At 58.9% G+C, this 19,221-nt stretch overlaps 1 long non-coding RNA gene across 1 annotated transcript; it reads left to right on the top strand.

The window, feature by feature from the left end:
• Positions 1 to 18,044: 18,044 nt before the first annotated feature.
• Positions 18,045 to 18,529, top strand: LOC139829598 (uncharacterized). The gene is made up of 2 exons (XR_011742138.1): positions 18,045 to 18,126; positions 18,383 to 18,529. It is a non-coding gene; the product is annotated as an uncharacterized lncRNA (long non-coding RNA).
• Positions 18,530 to 19,221: the final 692 nt, after the last annotated feature.

The raw sequence follows: 19,221 nt of genomic DNA, 5'->3' as shown, positions 1-19,221 counted from the left end.
TTGTGGCACCATGAGGACCCTCTTTGTCACTGGGGCCCATTGTGACATCCCATGACCCCCCTTTGTCCCCAGTGCTATTGTGAAATCCTGGGGACCCCTTTTGCCCCCAGGGCCCATTGTGACACCATGGGGAACCCCTTTGTCACTGGGGGCCATTGTGACATTCCAGGATTCCACTTTGTCCCCAGGGCTCGTTCTGACACCTTGGGGACTCCCATTGTCCCCAGGGCCCATTGTGACATCCTGGGCAACCCCATTGTCCCCAGGGCCCATTGTGGCATCCTGGGGACCCCCATTGTCCCCAGGGCCCATTGTGACATTCCAGGACCCCCCATTGTCCCCAGGGCCCATTGTGACATCCACTGCACCCCCTTGTCCCCAGGGCCCATTGTGACATTCAGGGGACCCCTCTTTGTCCCCAGGGCCCATTGTGACATCCTGGGGACCCCCCCTTGTCACTGGGGCCCATTGTGACGTCCCAGGACCCCCCATTGTCCCCAGGGCCCATTGTGACATCCTGGGGATCCCTCCTTGTCCCCAGGGCCCGTTGTGACGTCCCAGGACCCCCCATTGTCCCTAGGACCCATTGTGACATTCAGGGGGCCCCTTTGTCAGTGGGGCCCATTGTGACATCCCAGGACCCCACATTGTCCCCAGGACACATTGTCGCATCCTGGGGACCCCACTTGTCCCCAGGACCCATTGCGACACTATGGGGACCCCCCCTTGTTCCCAGGGCCCATTGTGACACCGTGGGTACCACCCTTGTCCGCAGGGCTCATTGTGACATCCCAGGACCCCCCTTTGTCCCCAGGGCCCATTCTGATACCGTGGGGATCCCCTTTGTCCCCAGAGTCCATTGTGACATCCAGAGGACCCCCTTTGTCCCCAGGGCCCATTGTGACATCGCAGGACCCCCCTGGGCCCCAGGGCGCATTTTGACATCCTGGGGATGCCCCCTTGTCAACGGGGCCCATTGTGACGTCCCAGGACCCCCCATTGTGTCCAGGGCCCATTGTGACATCCTGGGGATCCCTGCTTGGCCCCAGGGCCCATTGTGACGTCTTAGGACCCCCCGTTGTCCCCAGGGCCCATTGTGACATCCTGGGGATCCCTCCTTGTCCCCAGGGCCCATTGTGACGTCCCAGGACCCCCCACTGTCCTCAGGACCTATTGTAACATTCAGGGGACCCCCTTTGTCACTGGGGCCCATTGTGACATCCCAGGACCCCACATTGTCCCCAGGGCCCATTGTGACATCCTGGGGACCCCATTTTCCCCAGGACCCATTGTGACACTATGGGTACCCCCCCTTGTCCCCAGGGCCAATTGTGACGTCCCAGGACCCCCCATTGTTCCCAGGGCCCATTGTGATGTCCTTGGGAGCCCCCTCTCTTCCCAGGGCTCATTGTGACTCTCAGGGGACCCCACCTTGTCCCCAGGACTGATTGTGACGTCCTAGGGCCCCTCTGTGTCCCCAGGGCCCATTGTGACGTACCAGGACCCCCATTGTCCCCAGGGCCCATTGTGACATCCTCGGCACCCCCTTGTCCCCAGGGCCCATTGTGACATTCAGGGAACCCCTCTTTGTCCCCAGGGCCCATTGTGACATCCTGGGGACCCCCTCTTGTCCCCAGGGCCCATTGTGACGTCCCAGGACCCCCCATTGTCCCCAGGGCCCATTGTGACATCCTGGGGATCCCTCCTTGTCCCCAGGGCCCATTGTGACGTCCCAGGACCCCCCATTGTCCCCAGGGCCCATTGTGACATTCAGGGGACCCCCTTTGTCACTGGGGCCCATTGTGACATCCCAGGACCCCCCTTTGTCCCCAGGGCCCATTGTGACATCCTGGGGATCCCCATGTCACTGGGGCCCATTGTGACGTCCCAGGACCCCACATTGTCCCCAGGGTCCATTGTTACATCCTGGGGACCCCCTTGTCACTGGGACCCATCATGACACCATGGGGACCCTCCTTGTCACTGGGGACCCATTGTGACACCATGGGGACCCCCCCTTGTCCTCAGGGCCCATTGTGACATCCTGGGCATCCCCCCTGTCCCCCGGGACCATTGTAACACCGTGCGGACCCCCTTTGTCCCCAGGGCCCATTGTGACACTGTGGGGAACCCCCTTGTCCCCAGGTCCTATTGTTACGTCCCAGGAACCCCCATTGTCCCCAGGACCCATTGTGACACCTTGGGGACCCCCTTGTCACTGGAGACCCATTGTGACAGCATGGGGACCACCCCTTGTCCTCAGGGCCTCTTGTGAACATCCTGGGGAACCTCCATTGTCCCCAGAGCCCACTGTGAGTTCCTGGAGACCCCCTTGTCCCCAGGTCCCATTGTGACATCCTGGGCAGCCTCTTTGTCCCCATGGCCCATTGTGACATCCTGGGGACCCCCCTTTGTCTCCAGGACATATTGTGACACCGTGGGGACCACATTAGTCCCCAGGGCCCATTGTGACATCCTAGGGATCCCCTCTTGTCCCCAGGGCCCATTGTGACGTCCCAGGACCCCCCATTGTCCCCAGGGCCCATTGTGACATCCTGGGGACGCCCTTTGTCCCCAGGGCCCATTGTGACATCCTGGGGACCCTCCTTGTCCCCAGAGGCCATTGTGACATCCAGGGGACCCCCTTTGTCCCCAGGGCCCATTGTGACATCCTGGGGTCCCCCCTTTGTCCCCGGGGCCCATTGTGATATCCTGGGGATCCCTCCTTGTCCCCGGGGCCCATTGTGACGTCCCAGGACCCCCCATTGTCCCCAGGACCCATTGTGACATTCAGGGGACCCCCTTTGTCACTGGGGCCCATTGTGACATCCCAGGACCCCCCTTTGTCCCCAGGGCACATTGTGACATCCTGGGGATCCCCATGTCACTGGGGCCCATTGTGACTTCCCAGGACCCCGCATTGTCCCCAGAGCCCATTGTGACATCCTGGAGACCCCCTTGTCACTGGGACCCATCATGACACCATGGGGACCCTCCTTGTCACTGGGGACCCATTGTGACACCATGGGGACCCCCCCTTGTCCTCAGGGCCCATTGTGACATCCTGGGCATCCCCCCTGTCCCCCGGGACCATTGTAACACCGTGCGGACCCCCTTTGTCCCGAGGGCCCATTGTGACACTGTGGGGAACACCCTTGTCCCCAGGACCTATTGTTACGTCCCAGGACCCCCCATTGTCCCCAGGGCCCATTGTGACACCTTGGGGACCCCCTTGTCACTGGAGACCCATTGTGACAGCATGGGGACCACCCCTTGTCCTCAGGGCCTATTGTGAACATCCTGGGGAACCTCCATTGTCCCCAGAGCCCATTGTGATTTCCTGCAGACCCCCTTTGTCCCCAGGGCCCATTGTGACATCCTGGGGTCCCCCCTTTGTCCCCAGGGCCCATTGAAATGTCCCAGGATCACCGTTTGTCCCCAGGGTTCATTGTGACATCCTGGGGACCCCATTTGTCCCCACGGCCCATTGTGGCACCATGGGGAACCCCTTTGTCAGTGGGGGCCATTGTGACATTCCAGGATTCCACTTTGTCCCCAGGGCTCGTTCTGACACCTTGGGGACTCCCATTGTCCCCAGGGCCCATTGTGACATCCTGGGCAACCCCATTGTCCCCAGGGCCCATTGTGACATCTGGGGAACGCCCTTGTCCCCAGGACCCATCCTGGCACTGTGGGGACCCTCCTTGTCACTTGGGCCCATTGTGACACCATGGGGACCCCCCCTTTGTCCCCAGTGCCCATTGTGACATCCTGTGCGCCCCCCTTTGTCCCCAGGGTCCATTGTGACATCCTGGGCAACCCCATTGTCCCCAGGGCCCATTGTGAAATCTGGGGGACGCCCTTGTCCCCAGGACCCATCGTGGCACCGTGGGGACCCTCCTTGTCACTTGGGCCCATTGTGACACCATGGGGACCCCCCCTTTGTCTCCAGTACCCATTGTGACATCCTGGGGATCCCTCCTTGTCCCCAGGGCCCATTGTGACGTCCCAGGACCCCCCATTGTCCCCAGGACCCATTGTGACATTCAGGGGACCCCCTTTGTCACTGGGGCCCATTGTGACATCCCAGGACCCCACATTGTCCCCAGGGCCCATTGTGACATCCTGGGGACCCCACTTGTCCCCAGGACCCATTGTGACACCTTGGGGACCCCCTTGTCACTGGAGACCCATTGTGACAGCATGGGGACCACCCCTTGTCCTCAGGGCCTCTTGTGAACATCCTGGGGAACCTCCATTGTCCCCAGAGCCCACTGTGAGTTCCTGGACACCCCCTTGTCCCCAGGTCCCATTGTGACATCCTGGGGAGCCTCTTTGTCCCCATGGCCCATTGTGACATCCTGGGGACCCCCCTTTGTCTCCAGGACATATTGTGACACCGTGGGGACCACATTAGTCCCCAGGGCCCATTGTGACATCCTAGGGATCCCCTCTTGTCCCCAGGGCCCATTGTGACGTCCCAGGACCCCCCATTGTCCCCAGGGCCCATTGTGACATCCTGGGGACGCCCTTTGTCCCCAGGGCCCATTTTGACACCGTCGACACCCCCCTTTGTCCCCAGGGCCCATTGTGACATCCTGGGGACCCTCCTTGTCCCCAGAGGCCATTGTGACATCCAGGGGACCCCCTTTGTCCCCAGGGCCCATTGTGACATCCTGGGGTCCCCCCTTTGTCCCCGGGGCCCATTGTGATATCCTGGGGATCCCTCCTTGTCCCCGGGGCCCATTGTGACGTCCCAGGACCCACCATTGTCCCCAGGACCCATTGTGACATTCAGGGGACCCCCTTTGTCACTGGGGCCCATTGTGACATCCCAGGGCCCCCCTTTGTCCCCAGGGCACATTGTGACATCCTGGGGATCCCCATGTCACTGGGGCCCATTGTGACTTCCCAGGACCCCGCATTGTCCCCAGAGCCCATTGTGACATCCTGGAGACCCCCTTGTCACTGGGACCCATCATGACACCATGGGGACCCTCCTTGTCACTGGGGACCCATTGTGACACCATGGGGACCCCCCCTTGTCCTCAGGGCCCATTGTGACATCCTGGGCATCCCCCCTGTCCCCCGGGACCATTGTAACACCGTGCGGACCCCCTTTGTCCCGAGGGCCCATTGTGACACTGTGGGGAACACCCTTGTCCCCAGGACCTATTGTTACGTCCCAGGACCCCCCATTGTCCCCAGGGCCCATTGTGACACCTTGGGGACCCCCTTGTCACTGGAGACCCATTGTGACAGCATGGGGACCACCCCTTGTCCTCAGGGCCTATTGTGAACATCCTGGGGAACCTCCATTGTCCCCAGAGCCCATTGTGATTTCCTGCAGACCCCCTTTGTCCCCAGGGCCCATTGTGACATCCTGGGGTCCCCCCTTTGTCCCCAGGGCCCATTGAAATGTCCCAGGATCACCGTTTGTCCCCAGGGTTCATTGTGACATCCTGGGGACCCCATTTGTCCCCACGGCCCATTGTGGCACCATGGGGAACCCCTTTGTCAGTGGGGGCCATTGTGACATCCCAGGATTCCACTTTGTCCCCAGGGCTCGTTCTGACACCTTGGGGACTCCCATTGTCCCCAGGGCCCATTGTGACATCCTGGGCAACCCCATTGTCCCCAGGGCCCATTGTGACATCTGGGGAACGCCCTTGTCCCCAGGAGCCATCCTGGCACTGTGGGGACCCTCCTTGTCACTTGGGCCCATTGTGACACCATGGGGACCCCCCCTTTGTCCCCAGTGCCCATTGTGACATCCTGTGCGCCCCCCTTTGTCCCCAGGGTCCATTGTGACATCCTGGGCAACCCCATTGTCCCCAGGGCCCATTGTGAAATCTGGGGGACGCCCTTGTCCCCAGGACCCATCGTGGCACCGTGGGGACCCTCCTTGTCACTTGGGCCCATTGTGACACCATGGGGACCCCCCCTTTGTCTCCAGTACCCATTGTGACATCCTGGGGATCCCTCCTTGTCCCAGGGCCCATTGTGACGTCCCAGGACCCCCCATTGTCCCCAGGACCCATTGTGACATTCAGGGGACCCCCTTTGTCACTGGGGCCCATTGTGACATCCCAGGACCCCACATTGTCCCCAGGACCCATTGTGACATCCTGGGGACCCCACTTGTCCCCAGGACCCATTGTGACACCATGGGGAACCCTCCTTGTCACTGGGAACCCATTGTGACACTATGGGGACCCCCCCTTTGTCCCCAGTGCCCATTGTGACATCCTGCGCACCCCCCTTTGTCCCCAGGGTCCATTGTGACATCCTGGGCAACCCCATTGTCCCCAGGGCCCATTGTGACATCTAGGGGGACGCCCTTGTCCCCAGGACCCATCGTGGCACCGTGGGGACCCCCATTGTCCCCAGGGCCCATTGTGACGTCCCAGGACCCCCATTGTCCCCAGGGCCCATTGTGACATCCCAGGACCCCACTTTGTCCCCAGGGCTTATTGTGACACCATGGGGATCTCCCTTGTCCCCAGGGCCCATTGTGACATTCAGGGGTCCCCGTTTGTCACTGGCGCCCATTGTGACATCCCAGGACCCCACATTGTCCCCAGGGCCCATTGTGACTTTCAGGGGACCCCACTTGTCCCCAGGACCCATTGTGACACTATAGGGACCCCCCCTTGTGCCCAGTGCCCATTGTGACACCGTGGGTACCACCCTTGTCCGCAGGGCCCATTGTGACATCCTGGGGACACCCCCTTGTCCCCAGGGCCCATTGTGACATCCTGGGGATCCCTCCTTGTCCCCAGGGCCCATTGTTACGTCCCAGGACCCCCCATTGTCCCCAGGACCCATTGTGACATTCAGGGGACCCCCTTTGTCACTGGGGCCCATTGTGAAATCCCAGGACCCCACATTGTCCCCAGGGCCCATTGTGACATCCTGGGGACCCCCCCTTTGTCCCCAGTGCCCATTGTGACATCCTGCGGACCCCCCTTTGTCCCCAGGGCCCATTTTGACATTCAGCGGACCCACCATTGTCCTCAGGGCCCATTGTGAGGTCCCAGGACCCCCCATTGTCCCCAGGGCCCATTGTGACATCCTCGGCACCCCCTTGTCCCCAGGGCCCATTGTGACATTCAGGGGACCCCACATTGTCCCCAGGGCCCATTGTGACATCCTGGGGACCCCACTTGTCCCCAGGACCCATTGTGACACTATGGGGACCCCCCCTTGTGCCCAGGGCCCATTGTGACACCGTGGGTACCACACTTGTCTGCAGGGCTCATTGTGGCATCCCAGGACCCCCCATTGTCCCCAGGGCCCATTCTGATACTGTGGGGACCCCCTTTGTCCCCAGGGCCCATTGTGACATGCTGGGGACGCTCTTTGTCCCCAGGGCCCATTGTGACATCCTGGGGACCCTCCTTATCCCCAGAGCCCATTGTGACATCCAGGGGACCCCCTTTGTCCCCAGGGCCCATTGTGGCACCATAGGGACCCCCTTTGTCACTAGGGCCCATTGTGACATCCCAGGACCCCCCCTAGTCCCCAGGGCCCATTGTGACATCCTGGGGACCCTCCTTGTCCCCAGAGCCCATTGTGACATCCAGGGGACCCCCTTTGTCCCCAGGGCCCATTGTGGCACCATAGGGACCCCCTTTGTCACTGGGGCCCATTGTGACATCCTGGGGACCCCCCCTGGTCCCCAGGCCTCATTGTGACATCCTGGGGACCCCCTTTGTCCCAAGACTTCATTGTGACATCCTAGGGACCCCCCTTGTCCTCAGGGTCCATTGTGACAGCCCAGGACCTTACATTGTCCCCAGGGCCCATTGTGATACCTGGGGGACCCCCTTGTTCCCAAGGCCCATTGTGACATCCTGGGGACCCACCCTTGTCCCCAGGGCCCATTGTGACATCCCAGGACCCCCCATTGTCCCCAGAGCCCATTGTGACATCCTCGGCACCCCCTTGTCCCCAGGGCCTATTGTGACATCCTGGGGACCCCCCCTTCTTCCCAGGGCCCATTGTGACGTCCCAGGACCCCCCATTGTCCCCAGGGCCCATTGTGACATCCTGGGGATCCCTCCTTGTCTCCAGGGCCCATTGTGATGTCCCAGGACCCCCCATTGTCCCCAGGGCCCATTGTGACATCCTCTGCACCTCCTTGTCCCCAGGGCCCATTGTGACATTCAGGGGACCCCTCTTTGTCCCCAGGGCCCATTCTGACATCCTGGGGATCCCTCCTTGTCCCCAGGGCCCCTTGTGACGTCCCAGGACCCCCCATTGTCCCCAGGACCTATTGTGACATTCAGGGGACCCCCTTTGTCACTGGGGCCCATTGTGACACCATGGAGACCCCCGCTTGTCCTCAGGGTCCATTGTGACATCCTGGGCACCCCCCATTTTCCCCAGGACCCATTGTGACATCCTGGCCAACCCCTTGCTCCCAGGGCCCGTTGTGACATCCTCTGCACCCCTTTGTCCCCACGGCCCATTGTGACATCCCAGGACCCCCCTTTGTCCCCAGGGCCCATTGTAGCACCATGGGGACCCCCTTTGTCCCCAGGGCCCATTGTGACATCCCAGGACCCCCCTTTGTCCCCAGGGCCCATTGTAGCACCATGGGGACCCCCTTTGACCCCAGGGCCCATTGTGGCACCATGGCAACCCCTTTTGTCCCCAGGGCCCATTGTGACATTCTTGGACCCCACTTTTTCCCCAGGGCCTATTGTGACACCATGGGGACCCCTCATTGTCACTGGGGACCCATTGTGACACCATGGGGACCCCCCCTTGTCCTCAGGACTCATTCTCACATCCTGGACACCCCCCATTGTCCCCAGGGCCCATTGTAACATCCACTGCACCCCCTTGTCCCCAGGGCCCATTCTGACATTCAGGGGACCCCTCTTTGTCCCCAGGGCCCATTGTGACATCCTGGGGACCCCCCTTGTCTCCAGGGCCCATTGTGACGTCCCAGGACCCGACATTGTCCCCAGGGCCCATACTGATACCGTGGGGACCCCCTTTGTCCCCAGGGCCCATTGTGACATGCTGGGGACCCTCCTTGTCCCCAGGGCCCATTGTGACATCCAGGACCCCCCTTTGTCCCCAGGGCCCATTGTGGCACCATGAGGACCCTCTTTGTCACTGGAGCCCATTGTGACATCCCATGACCCCCCTTTGTCCCCAGTGCTATTGTGAAATCCTGGGGACCCCTTTGGTCCCCACGGCCCATTGTGACACCATGGGGAACCCCTTTGTCACTGGGGGCCATTGTGACATTCCAGGATTCCACTTTGTCCCCAGGGCTCGTTCTGACACCTTGGGGACTCCCATTGTCCCCAGGGCCCATTGTGACATCCTGGGCAACCCCATTGTCCCCAGGGCCCATTGTGACATCTGGGGGACGCCCTTGTCCCCAGGACCCATCGTGGCACCGTGGGGACCCTCCTTGTCACTTGGGCCCATTGTGACACCATGGGGACGCCCCCCTTTGTCCCCAGTGCCCATTGTGACATCCTGCGGACCCCCCTTTGTCCCCAGGGCCCATTGTGACATTCAGGGGACCCACCATTGTCCTCAGGGCCCATTGTGACATCCCAGGACCCCCCATTGTCCCCAGGGCCCATTGTGACATCCTCGGCACCCCCTTGTGCCCAGGGCCCATTGTGACATTCAGGGGACCCCTCTTTGTCCCCAGGGCCCATTGTGACGTCCTGGGGACCCCCCCTTGTCCCTAGGGCCCATTGTGACGTCCCAGGACCCGCCATTGTCCCCAGGGCCCATTGTGACATCCTGGGGATCCCTCCTTGTCCCCAGGGCCCATTGTGACGTCCCAGGACCCCCCATTGTCCCCAGGGCCCATTGTGACATTCAGGGGCCCCCGTTTGTCACGGGGGCCCATTGTGACATCCCAGGACCCCACATTGTCCCCAGGGCCCATTGTGACTTTCAGGGGACCCCACTTGTCCCCAGGACCCATTGTGACACTATAGGGACCCCCCCTTGTCCCAGTGACCATTGTGACACCGTGGGTACCACCCTTGTCCGCAGGGCCCATTGTGACATTCTGGGGACACCCCCTTGTCCCCAGGGCCCATTGTGACATCCTGGGAATCCCTCCTTGTCCCCAGGGCCCATCGTGACGTGCCAGGACCCCCATTTTCCCCAGGGCCCATTGTGACATCCTCGGCACCCCCTTGTCCCCAGGGCCCATTGTGACATTCAGGGGACCCCTCTTTGTCCCCAGGGCCCATTGTGACATCCTGGGGACCCCCCCTTGTTCCCAGGGCCCACTGTGACGTCCCAGGACCCGCCATTATCCCCAGGGCCCTGTGTGACATCCTGGGGTGCCCTCCTTGTCCCCAGGGCCCATTGTGACGTCCCAGGACCCCCCATTGTCCCCAGAGCCCATTGTGACATCCAGGGGACCCTCTTTGTCACTGGGGCCCATTGTGACATCCCAGGACCCCCCCTGGTCCCCAGGGCCCATTGTGACATCTGGAGGACCCCCCTTGTCCTCAGGGTCCATTGTGACAGCCCAGGACCTTACTTTGTCCCCAGGGCCCATTGCGATATCTGGGGGACCCCCTTGTCCCCAGGGCCCATTGTGACACCATGGGGACCCCCCTTTGTCCCCAGGGCCCATTGTGACATCCTGGGGTCCCCCCTTTGTCCCCAGGGCCCATTGAAATGTCCCAGGAGCACCCTTTGTCCCCAGGGCTTATTGTGACACCATGGGGATCTCCCTTGTCCCCAGGGCCCATTGTGACATCCCACGACCCCCCTTTGTCCCCAGTGCTATTGTGAAATCCTGGGGACCCCTTTTGTCCCCAGGGCCCATTGTGGCACCATGGGGAACCCCTTTGTCACTGGGGGCCATTGTGACATTCCAGGATTCCACTTTGTCCCCAGGGCTCGTTCTGAACACCTTGGGGCCTCCCATTGTCCCCAGGGCCCATTGTGACATCTGGGGGACGCCCTTGTCCCCAGGACCCATCGTGGCACCGTGGGGACCCTCCTTGTCACTTGGGCCCATTGTGACACCATGGGGACCCCCCCTTTGTCCCCAGGGCCCATTTTGACATTCAGGGGACCCACCATTGTCCTCAGGGCCCATTGTGAGGTCCCAGGACCCCCCATTGTCCCCAGGGCCCATTGTGACATCCTCGGCACCCCCTTGTCCCCAGGGTCCATTGTGACACTATGGGGACCCCCCCTTGTGCCCAGGGCCCATTGTGACACCGTGGGTACCACCCTTGTCCCCAGGGCTCATTGTGACATCCCAGGACCCCACATTGTCCCCAGGGCCCATTGTGACTTTCAGGGGACCCCTCTTGTCCCCAGGACCCATTGTGACACTATAGGGACCCCCCCTTGTCCCAGTGACCATTGTGACACCGTGGGTACCACCCTTGTCCGCAGGGCCCATTGTGACATCCTGGGGACACCCCCTTGTCCCCAGGGCCCATTGTGACATCCTGGGAATCCCTCCTTGTCCCCAGGGCCCATCGTGACGTGCCAGGACCCCCATTTTCCCCAGGGCCCATTGTGACATCCTCGGCACCCCCTTGTCCCCAGGGCCCATTGTGACATTCAGGGGACCCCTCTTTGTCCCCAGGGCCCATTGTGACATCCTGGGGACCCCCCCTTGTTCCCAGGGCCCACTGTGACGTCCCAGGACCCGCCATTGTCCCCAGGGCCCTGTGTGACATCCTGGGGTGCCCTCCTTGTCCCCAGGGCCCATTGTGACGTCCCAGGACCCCCCATTGTCCCCAGAGCCCATTGTGACATCCAGGGGACCCTCTTTGTCACTGGGGCCCATTGTGACATCCCAGGACCCCCCCTGGTCCCCAGGGCCCATTGTGACATCTGGAGGACCCCCCTTGTCCTCAGGGTCCATTGTGACAGCCCAGGACCTTACTTTGTCCCCAGGGCCCATTGCGATATCTGGGGGACCCCCTTGTCCCCAGGGCCCATTGTGACACCATGGGGACCCCCCTTTGTCCCCAGGGCCCATTGTGACATCCTGGGGTCCCCCCTTTGTCCCCAGGGCCCATTGAAATGTCCCAGGAGCACCCTTTGTCCCCAGGGCTTATTGTGACACCATGGGGATCTCCCTTGTCCCCAGGGCCCATTGTGACATCCCACGACCCCCCTTTGTCCCCAGTGCTATTGTGAAATCCTGGGGACCCCTTTTGTCCCCAGGGCCCATTGTGGCACCATGGGGAACCCCTTTGTCACTGGGGGCCATTGTGACATTCCAGGATTCCACTTTGTCCCCAGGGCTCGTTCTGAACACCTTGGGGCCTCCCATTGTCCCCAGGGCCCATTGTGACATCTGGGGGACGCCCTTGTCCCCAGGACCCATCGTGGCACCGTGGGGACCCTCCTTGTCACTTGGGCCCATTGTGACACCATGGGGACCCCCCCTTTGTCCCCAGGGCCCATTTTGACATTCAGGGGACCCACCATTGTCCTCAGGGCCCATTGTGAGGTCCCAGGACCCCCCATTGTCCCCAGGGCCCATTGTGACATCCTCGGCACCCCCTTGTCCCCAGGGTCCATTGTGACACTATGGGGACCCCCCCTTGTGCCCAGGGCCCATTGTGACACCGTGGGTACCACCCTTGTCCCCAGGGCTCATTGTGACATCCCAGGACCCCCCATTGTCCCCAGGGCCCATTGTGACATTCAGGGGACCCCCCTTGTCCCCAGGGCCCATTCTGACACCGTGGGGACCCCCTTTGTCCCCAGGGCCCATTGTGACATCCTGGGGACCCCCTTTGTCCCAAGATTTCATTGTGACATCCTGGGGTCCCCCCTTGTCCTCAGGGTCCATTGTGACAGCCCAGGACCTTACATTGTCCCCAGGGCCCATTGTGATATCTGGGGGACCCCCTTGTTCCCAAGGCCCATTGTGACATCCTGGGGACCCCACCTTGTCCCCAGGGCTCATTGTGACATCCTGGGGATCCCTCCTTGTCCCCAGGGCCCATTGTAATGTCCCAGGACCCCCCATTGTCTCCAGGGCCCATCGTGACATCCTCTGCACCCCCTTGTCCCCAGGGCCCATTGTGACAATCAGGGGACCCCTCTTTGTCCCCAGGGCCCATTGTGACATCCTGGGGACCCCCCCTTGTCCCCAGGGCCCATTGTGACGTCCCAGGACCCCCCATTGTCCCCAGGGCCCATTGTGACATCCTGGGGATCCCTCCTTGTCCCCAGGGCCCATTGTGACGTCCCAGGACCCCCTATTGTCCCCACGACCTATTGTGACATTCAGGGGACCCCCTTTGTCACTGGGGCCCATTGTGACACCATGGAGACCCCCGCTTGTCCTCAGGGTCCATTGTGACATCCTGGGCACCCCCCATTTTCCCCAGGACCCATTGTGACATCCTGGCCATCCCCTTCCTCCCAGGGCCCGTTGTGGCACCATGGGGACCCCCTTTGACCCCAGGGCCCATTGTGGCACTATGGCAACCCCTTTTGTCCCCAGGGCCCATTGTGACATTCTTGGACCCCACTTTGTCCCCAGGGCCTATTGTGACACCATGGGGACCCCTCCTTGTCACTGGGGACCCATTGTGACACCATGGGGACCCCCCCTTGTCCTCATGACTCATTCTGACATCCTGGATGCCCCCCATTGTCCCCAGGGCCCATTGTGACATCCACTGCACCCCCCTGTCCCCAGGGCCCATTGTGACATTCAGGGGACCCCTCTTTGTCCCCAGGGCCCATTGTGACATCCTGGGGACCCCCCCTTGTCCCCAGGGCCCATTGTGACGTCCCAGGACCCCCCATTGTCCCCAGGACCCATTGTGACATTCAGGGGACCCCCTTTGTCACTGGGGCCCATTGTGAAATCCCAGGACCCCACATTGTCCCCAGGGCCCATTGTGACATCCTGGGGACCCCCCCTTTGTCCCCAGTGCCCATTGTGACATCCTGCGGACCCCCCTTTGTCCCCAGGGCCCATTTTGACATTCAGGGGACCCACCATTGTCCTCAGGGCCCATTGTGCGGTCCCAGGACCCCCCATTGTCCCCAGGGCCCATTGTGACATCCTCGGCACCCCCTTGTCCCCAGGGTCCATTGTGACACTATGGGGACCCCACCTTGTGCCCAGGGCCCATTGTGACACTGTGGGTACCACCCTTGTCTGCAGGGCTCATTGTGACATCCCAGGACCCCCCATTGTCTCCAGGGCCCATTGTGACATTCAGGGGACCCCCCTGTCCCCAGGGCCCATTCTGATACCGTGGGGACCCCCTTTGTCCCCAGGGCCCATTGTGACATGCTGGGGACCCTCCTTGTCCCCAGAGCCCATTGTGACATCCAGGGGACCCCCTTTGTCCCCAGGGCCCATTGTGGCACCATAGGGACCCCCTTTGTCACTGGGGCCCATTGTGAGATTCCAGGACCCCCGCTTTGTCCCCAGGGCCCATTGTGACATCCTGGGGACCCCCTTTGTCCCAAGACTTCATTGTGACATCCTGGGGACCCCCCTTGTCCTCAGGGTCCATTGTGACAGCCCAGGACCTTACATTGTCCCTAGGGCCCATTGTGATATCTGGGGGACCCCCTTGTTCCCAAGCCCCATTGTGACACCCTGGGGACTCCCATTGTCCCCAGGGCCCATTGTGACATCCCAGGACCCCCCATTGTCCCCAGGGCCCATTGTGACATCCTCTGCACCCCCTTGTCCCCAGGGCCCATTGAGACATTCAGGGGACCGCTCTTTTTCCCCAGGGCCCATTGTGACATCCTGGGGACCCCCCCTTGTCCCCAGGGCCCATTGTGACGTCCCAGGACCCCCCATTGTCCCCAGGACCCATTGTGACATTATGGGGACCCCCCGTTGTGCCCAGGGCCCATTGTGACACCGTGGGTACTGCCCTTGTCCGCAGGGCTCATTGAGACATCCCAGGACCCCCCATTGTCCCCAGGGCCCATTGTGACATTCAGGGGACCCCCCTTTGTTCCCAGGGCCCATTGTGATACTGTGGGGACCCCCTTTGTCCCCAGGGCCCATTGTGACATGCTGGGGACGCTCTTTGTCCCCAGGGCCCATTGTGACATCCTGGGGACCCCCCCTTGTCCCCAGGGCCCATTGTGACGTCCCAGGACCCCCCATTGTCCCCAGGGCCCATTGTGATATGCTGGGGAGCCCTCTTTGTCCCCAGGGCCCATTGTGAAATTCAGGGGACCCCAACTTGTCCCCAGGGCCCATTGTGACATCCTGGGGACCCCATTGTCACCAGAGCCCATTGTGATATCCTGGCGACCGCCCTTTGTCCCCAGGGCCCATTGTGACATCCCAGGACCCCCTTTGTCCCTGTCGAGGGTTAGGATTGCGGGGTGACAATCAAACCCTGGCAGATGTGTTGTCAACCTCCTCTCCCCCCCCCAATTCCCCCTTTTGCCCCTCCCTCTCCCCCCTTCCCACTCAGCACAGGCGATTGGGAGGGGAAGAAGCACAGAGGGGAGAGAGTTGGAAAAGTTCAAGATGTTTTACTGATGCTACTGATGAGAACAGAGAAAATAATACAAAATATACAAAACCAATCTTGTAAGTCTGAGCAACTGCAGAGCCAGCACCCAAAGTCCTGGATCAGACTCTGCAGCCAACCGGAGCTGGATTCAGTCTCTCACTGGCCTCCGTTCGCAGGGACGACCAGCAAGGTCCTCTCCTGATGTCAGCCATGAGGAAAAAAGGGAGAAAGGGAAAAGGGGCGAGATCCTCGTGATCTCCCACTTTTATATGAAGTATTCACGTGAATGGAATGTTATACACAGTTGGTCAGTCTCTCGATCACCAGTTTCTCGTTGCCCCTCTCGCGAGATGTCCATCTGTGCTTGTCAATAAGTTTGCATTCCCTTGCTGGGTTTAACCAAAACATGTGTCTGGTTCTCCAGGAAAATGCAGCTGACATGAAGGCTTTGGCTGACAGGCAAAATTCACTAAAAGAGAAACTTGTTTTTAACAAAACCAGGACATTCCACCCCTTATCATATGACATTCACTGAATACTTAAACCTTATCAATACAATCTATCAATACAATCTAATTAATCACTACTACTATATATATATACATATGTACATATATACACAGGAGTAATTAATCAGTGGACCATCCTTTGAAAAGTTCATTAAGTTCATTTTGTCACCACAGTCTCCCAGGGCAGGGAAAATGGTCCAAGTGCATCTCATGACCCCTGTTGGTGGGTTAAGGACACCAACTTCCAAGAAGGTGTCGGGCGCCACTCGAAGAAGCCAGCGCTGGTTTCATCACCATTGTCTTGATCTGAAAGACACTTATTAAACATTGTTAGTGCGGCAATTCACATCGTACAGTTCAGCATTGCATATTTTCACCTAAAATCAAATCCCCTTGAGGTGCACACCGAACTTCTCCATCCTTAAGCATCACCCACCAGGTGCTGCCAGGTCCCTGGGCAAAAACAATCCCACGAATAGGTTTGCCTGTGCCTGAGGCAGGAGGAACCCAGACTGCCTTTCCTAAGATATTTTTCATGTGTACTACAGGGACTTTATCTCCTTCCACAGTCCATAGAATTTCTGATTGGGCAGGCCCGGCTCGATTGGTTGATCCCCTGGTGTTGACCAACCAAGTGGCTTTTGCTAAATGTGAATCCCAGTTTTTAAAGGCTCCACCACCAAGTGCCTTTAGTGTAGTTTTTAACAAACCATTGTACCTTTCAATTTTCCCAGAGGCTGGTGCATGATATGGAATATGATATACCCACTCAATACCATGTTCTTTGGCCCAATTGTCTATAATAGTGTTTTTGAAATGAGTACCATAGTCTGATTCAATTCTTTCTGGCGTACCTGGCCACCAAAGGACTTGCTTCTCAAGGCCCAAGATGGTATTTCGGGCTGTAGCAGGAGGTACGGCAGATGTTTCCAACCATCCAGTGGTTGCTTCCACCATTGTAAGTACATAACGCTTACCTTGACGTGTTTGTGGAAGTGTAATATAATCAATCTGCCAAGCTTCTCCATACTTACACTTTAACCATCGCCCCCCATACCATACAGGCTTTAACCGTTTTGCTTGTTTGATTTTGGCGCAAGTTTCACATTCATGAATAACCTGTGAAACAGTGTCCATAGTTAAATCCACCCCTCGATCACGAGCCCATTTGTATGTTGCATCTCTACCTTGATGCCCTGAAGCACCATGGGCCCACCGAGCTAGGAAAAGTTCACCTTTATGTTGCCAGTCCAAGTCCACCTCAGCTACTTTAATCTTAGCAGCTTGATCTGCTTGTTGGTTGTTTCGATGTTCCTCGGTGGCTCGACTTTTAGGCACATGAGCATCTACATGACCAACTTCCCCAGGCAGGCTCTCCAGCCGAGCAGCAATGTCTTGCCACAGCGTGGTTCCCAATGGTTTCACCTCTGCGCTGCCAGTTGCTTTTCTTCCATTGCCGTAGCCACCCCCACAAGGCATTTGCTCCCATCCATGAGTCAGTATAGAGACAAAGCATTGGCCACTTCTCTCGTTCGGCAATGTCCAAAGCCAGCTGGATGGCTTTCACTGCTGCAAACTGACTGGATTCACCTTGTCCTTCAGTGGCTTCTGTAACTTGTCGTGTGGGACTCCACACAGCAGCTTTCACCTTCGATGTTTTCCTACAGACGACAGGATCCACCTGTGAACAGTGCACACTGCTTATCAGTCTCTGAAAGCGGATTATATGGTGGTGCTTCTTCAGCACGTTTTACTTCCTCCTCATCTGGAGACATCCCAAAGTCTTTGCTTTCTGGCCAGTCTGTAATCACTTCTAATATCCCTGGACGGTTGGGACTCCCAATTCGAGCTCATTGCGTGATCAGTGCAATCCATTTACTCCATGTAACTTCGGTGCCATGATGTGGAGAGGGAACCGTCCCTTTGAACACCCAGCTCAGCACCGGCAGTCGAGGTGCAGGAGGAGCTGTGCTTCAGTGCCCATCACTTCTGAAGCAGCTCCAACTCCTTCATATGCTGCTAATATCTCCTTTTCAGTTGCAGTACAGTTGGCCTCATATCCTTTGTATCCTCGACTCCAAAAACCTAAGGTTCGACCTCGGGTTTCTCCTGGTGCTTTCTGCCAGAGGCTCCAGGTAAGTCCATTATCTCCGGCTGCGGTGTAGAGCACATTTTTAACACCTAGTCCAGTTCGGACTGGTCCCAGGGCCACCGCATGAGTTATCTCACGCTTCATTTGTTCAAAGGCTTGGCGTTGTTCAGGGCCCCACTCAAATTGGTTCTTTTTACGAGTCACTCGATAGAGAGGGCTCACAATGTGGCTGTAGTCAGGAATGTGCATTCTCCAAAAACCTACAACGCCCAAGAAAGTCTGTGTCTCCTTTTTATTAGTAGGTGGAGACATTGCTGTAGTTTTGTTGATCACCTCCATTGGGATCTGACAACGGCCATCTTGCCATTTTATTCCTAAAAACTGGATCTCCCGTGCATGTCCCTTGACCTTGCTTCGTTTTATGGCAAAACCAGCATCCAAAAGAATAGGAATTATTCTCTCACCTTTTTTGAAGACTTCTTTCGCTGTGTCGCCCCATACGATGATGTCATCAATGTATTGCAAGTGTTCTGGAGCTTCACCTTGCTCCAGCGTGGTCTGGATCAGCCCATGGCAGATGGTAGGACTGTGGTCCCTGGGGTCATTGGTTGGGTCATGGAGTCACTGGTTGGGTGATGGGGTCGTTAGTTGAATAATGGGGTCATTGGTTGAATGATGGGGTCATTGGTTGGGTCATGGGGTCACTGATTGGGTGATGGGGTCATTGGTTGAATGATGGGGTCATTGGTTGGGTTGTGGAGTCACTGATTGGGTGATGGGGTCATTGGTTGGGTTCAGGATTGGTTGGTTGGATGATGATGATGATGGTTGGATGATGATGGTGGTTGGATGATGATGGTGGTTGGATGATGATGGTGGTGGTTGGATGATGATGGTGGTGGTTGGATGATGATGGTGGTTGGATGATGATGGTGCTCTATGCCAAGGATGCACGGAGCATCTGGGCCAGTCACAAGAGGATGCTTTTGGATATTGGGGTGCAGGGCTTTGGTGTGAAGGTTCGGGAGACAGACTTTTGGGTGCAGGGATTTGGGCACCAAGAGTTCTGGGTGCAGCATTTGGGTCTGCAGGGTTCAGGTGTTCAGGACCTGGGGGTGCAGGACTTGTGGGCTGGAGG

The sequence above is a fragment of the Patagioenas fasciata genome, chromosome 21 (assembly GCF_037038585.1).
Source record: "Patagioenas fasciata isolate bPatFas1 chromosome 21, bPatFas1.hap1, whole genome shotgun sequence".
Lineage (NCBI taxonomy): Eukaryota > Metazoa > Chordata > Aves > Columbiformes > Columbidae > Patagioenas > Patagioenas fasciata.
Note: the sequence above shows the minus strand (reverse complement) of the source record. Positions and strands in the feature narration are given on the sequence as shown.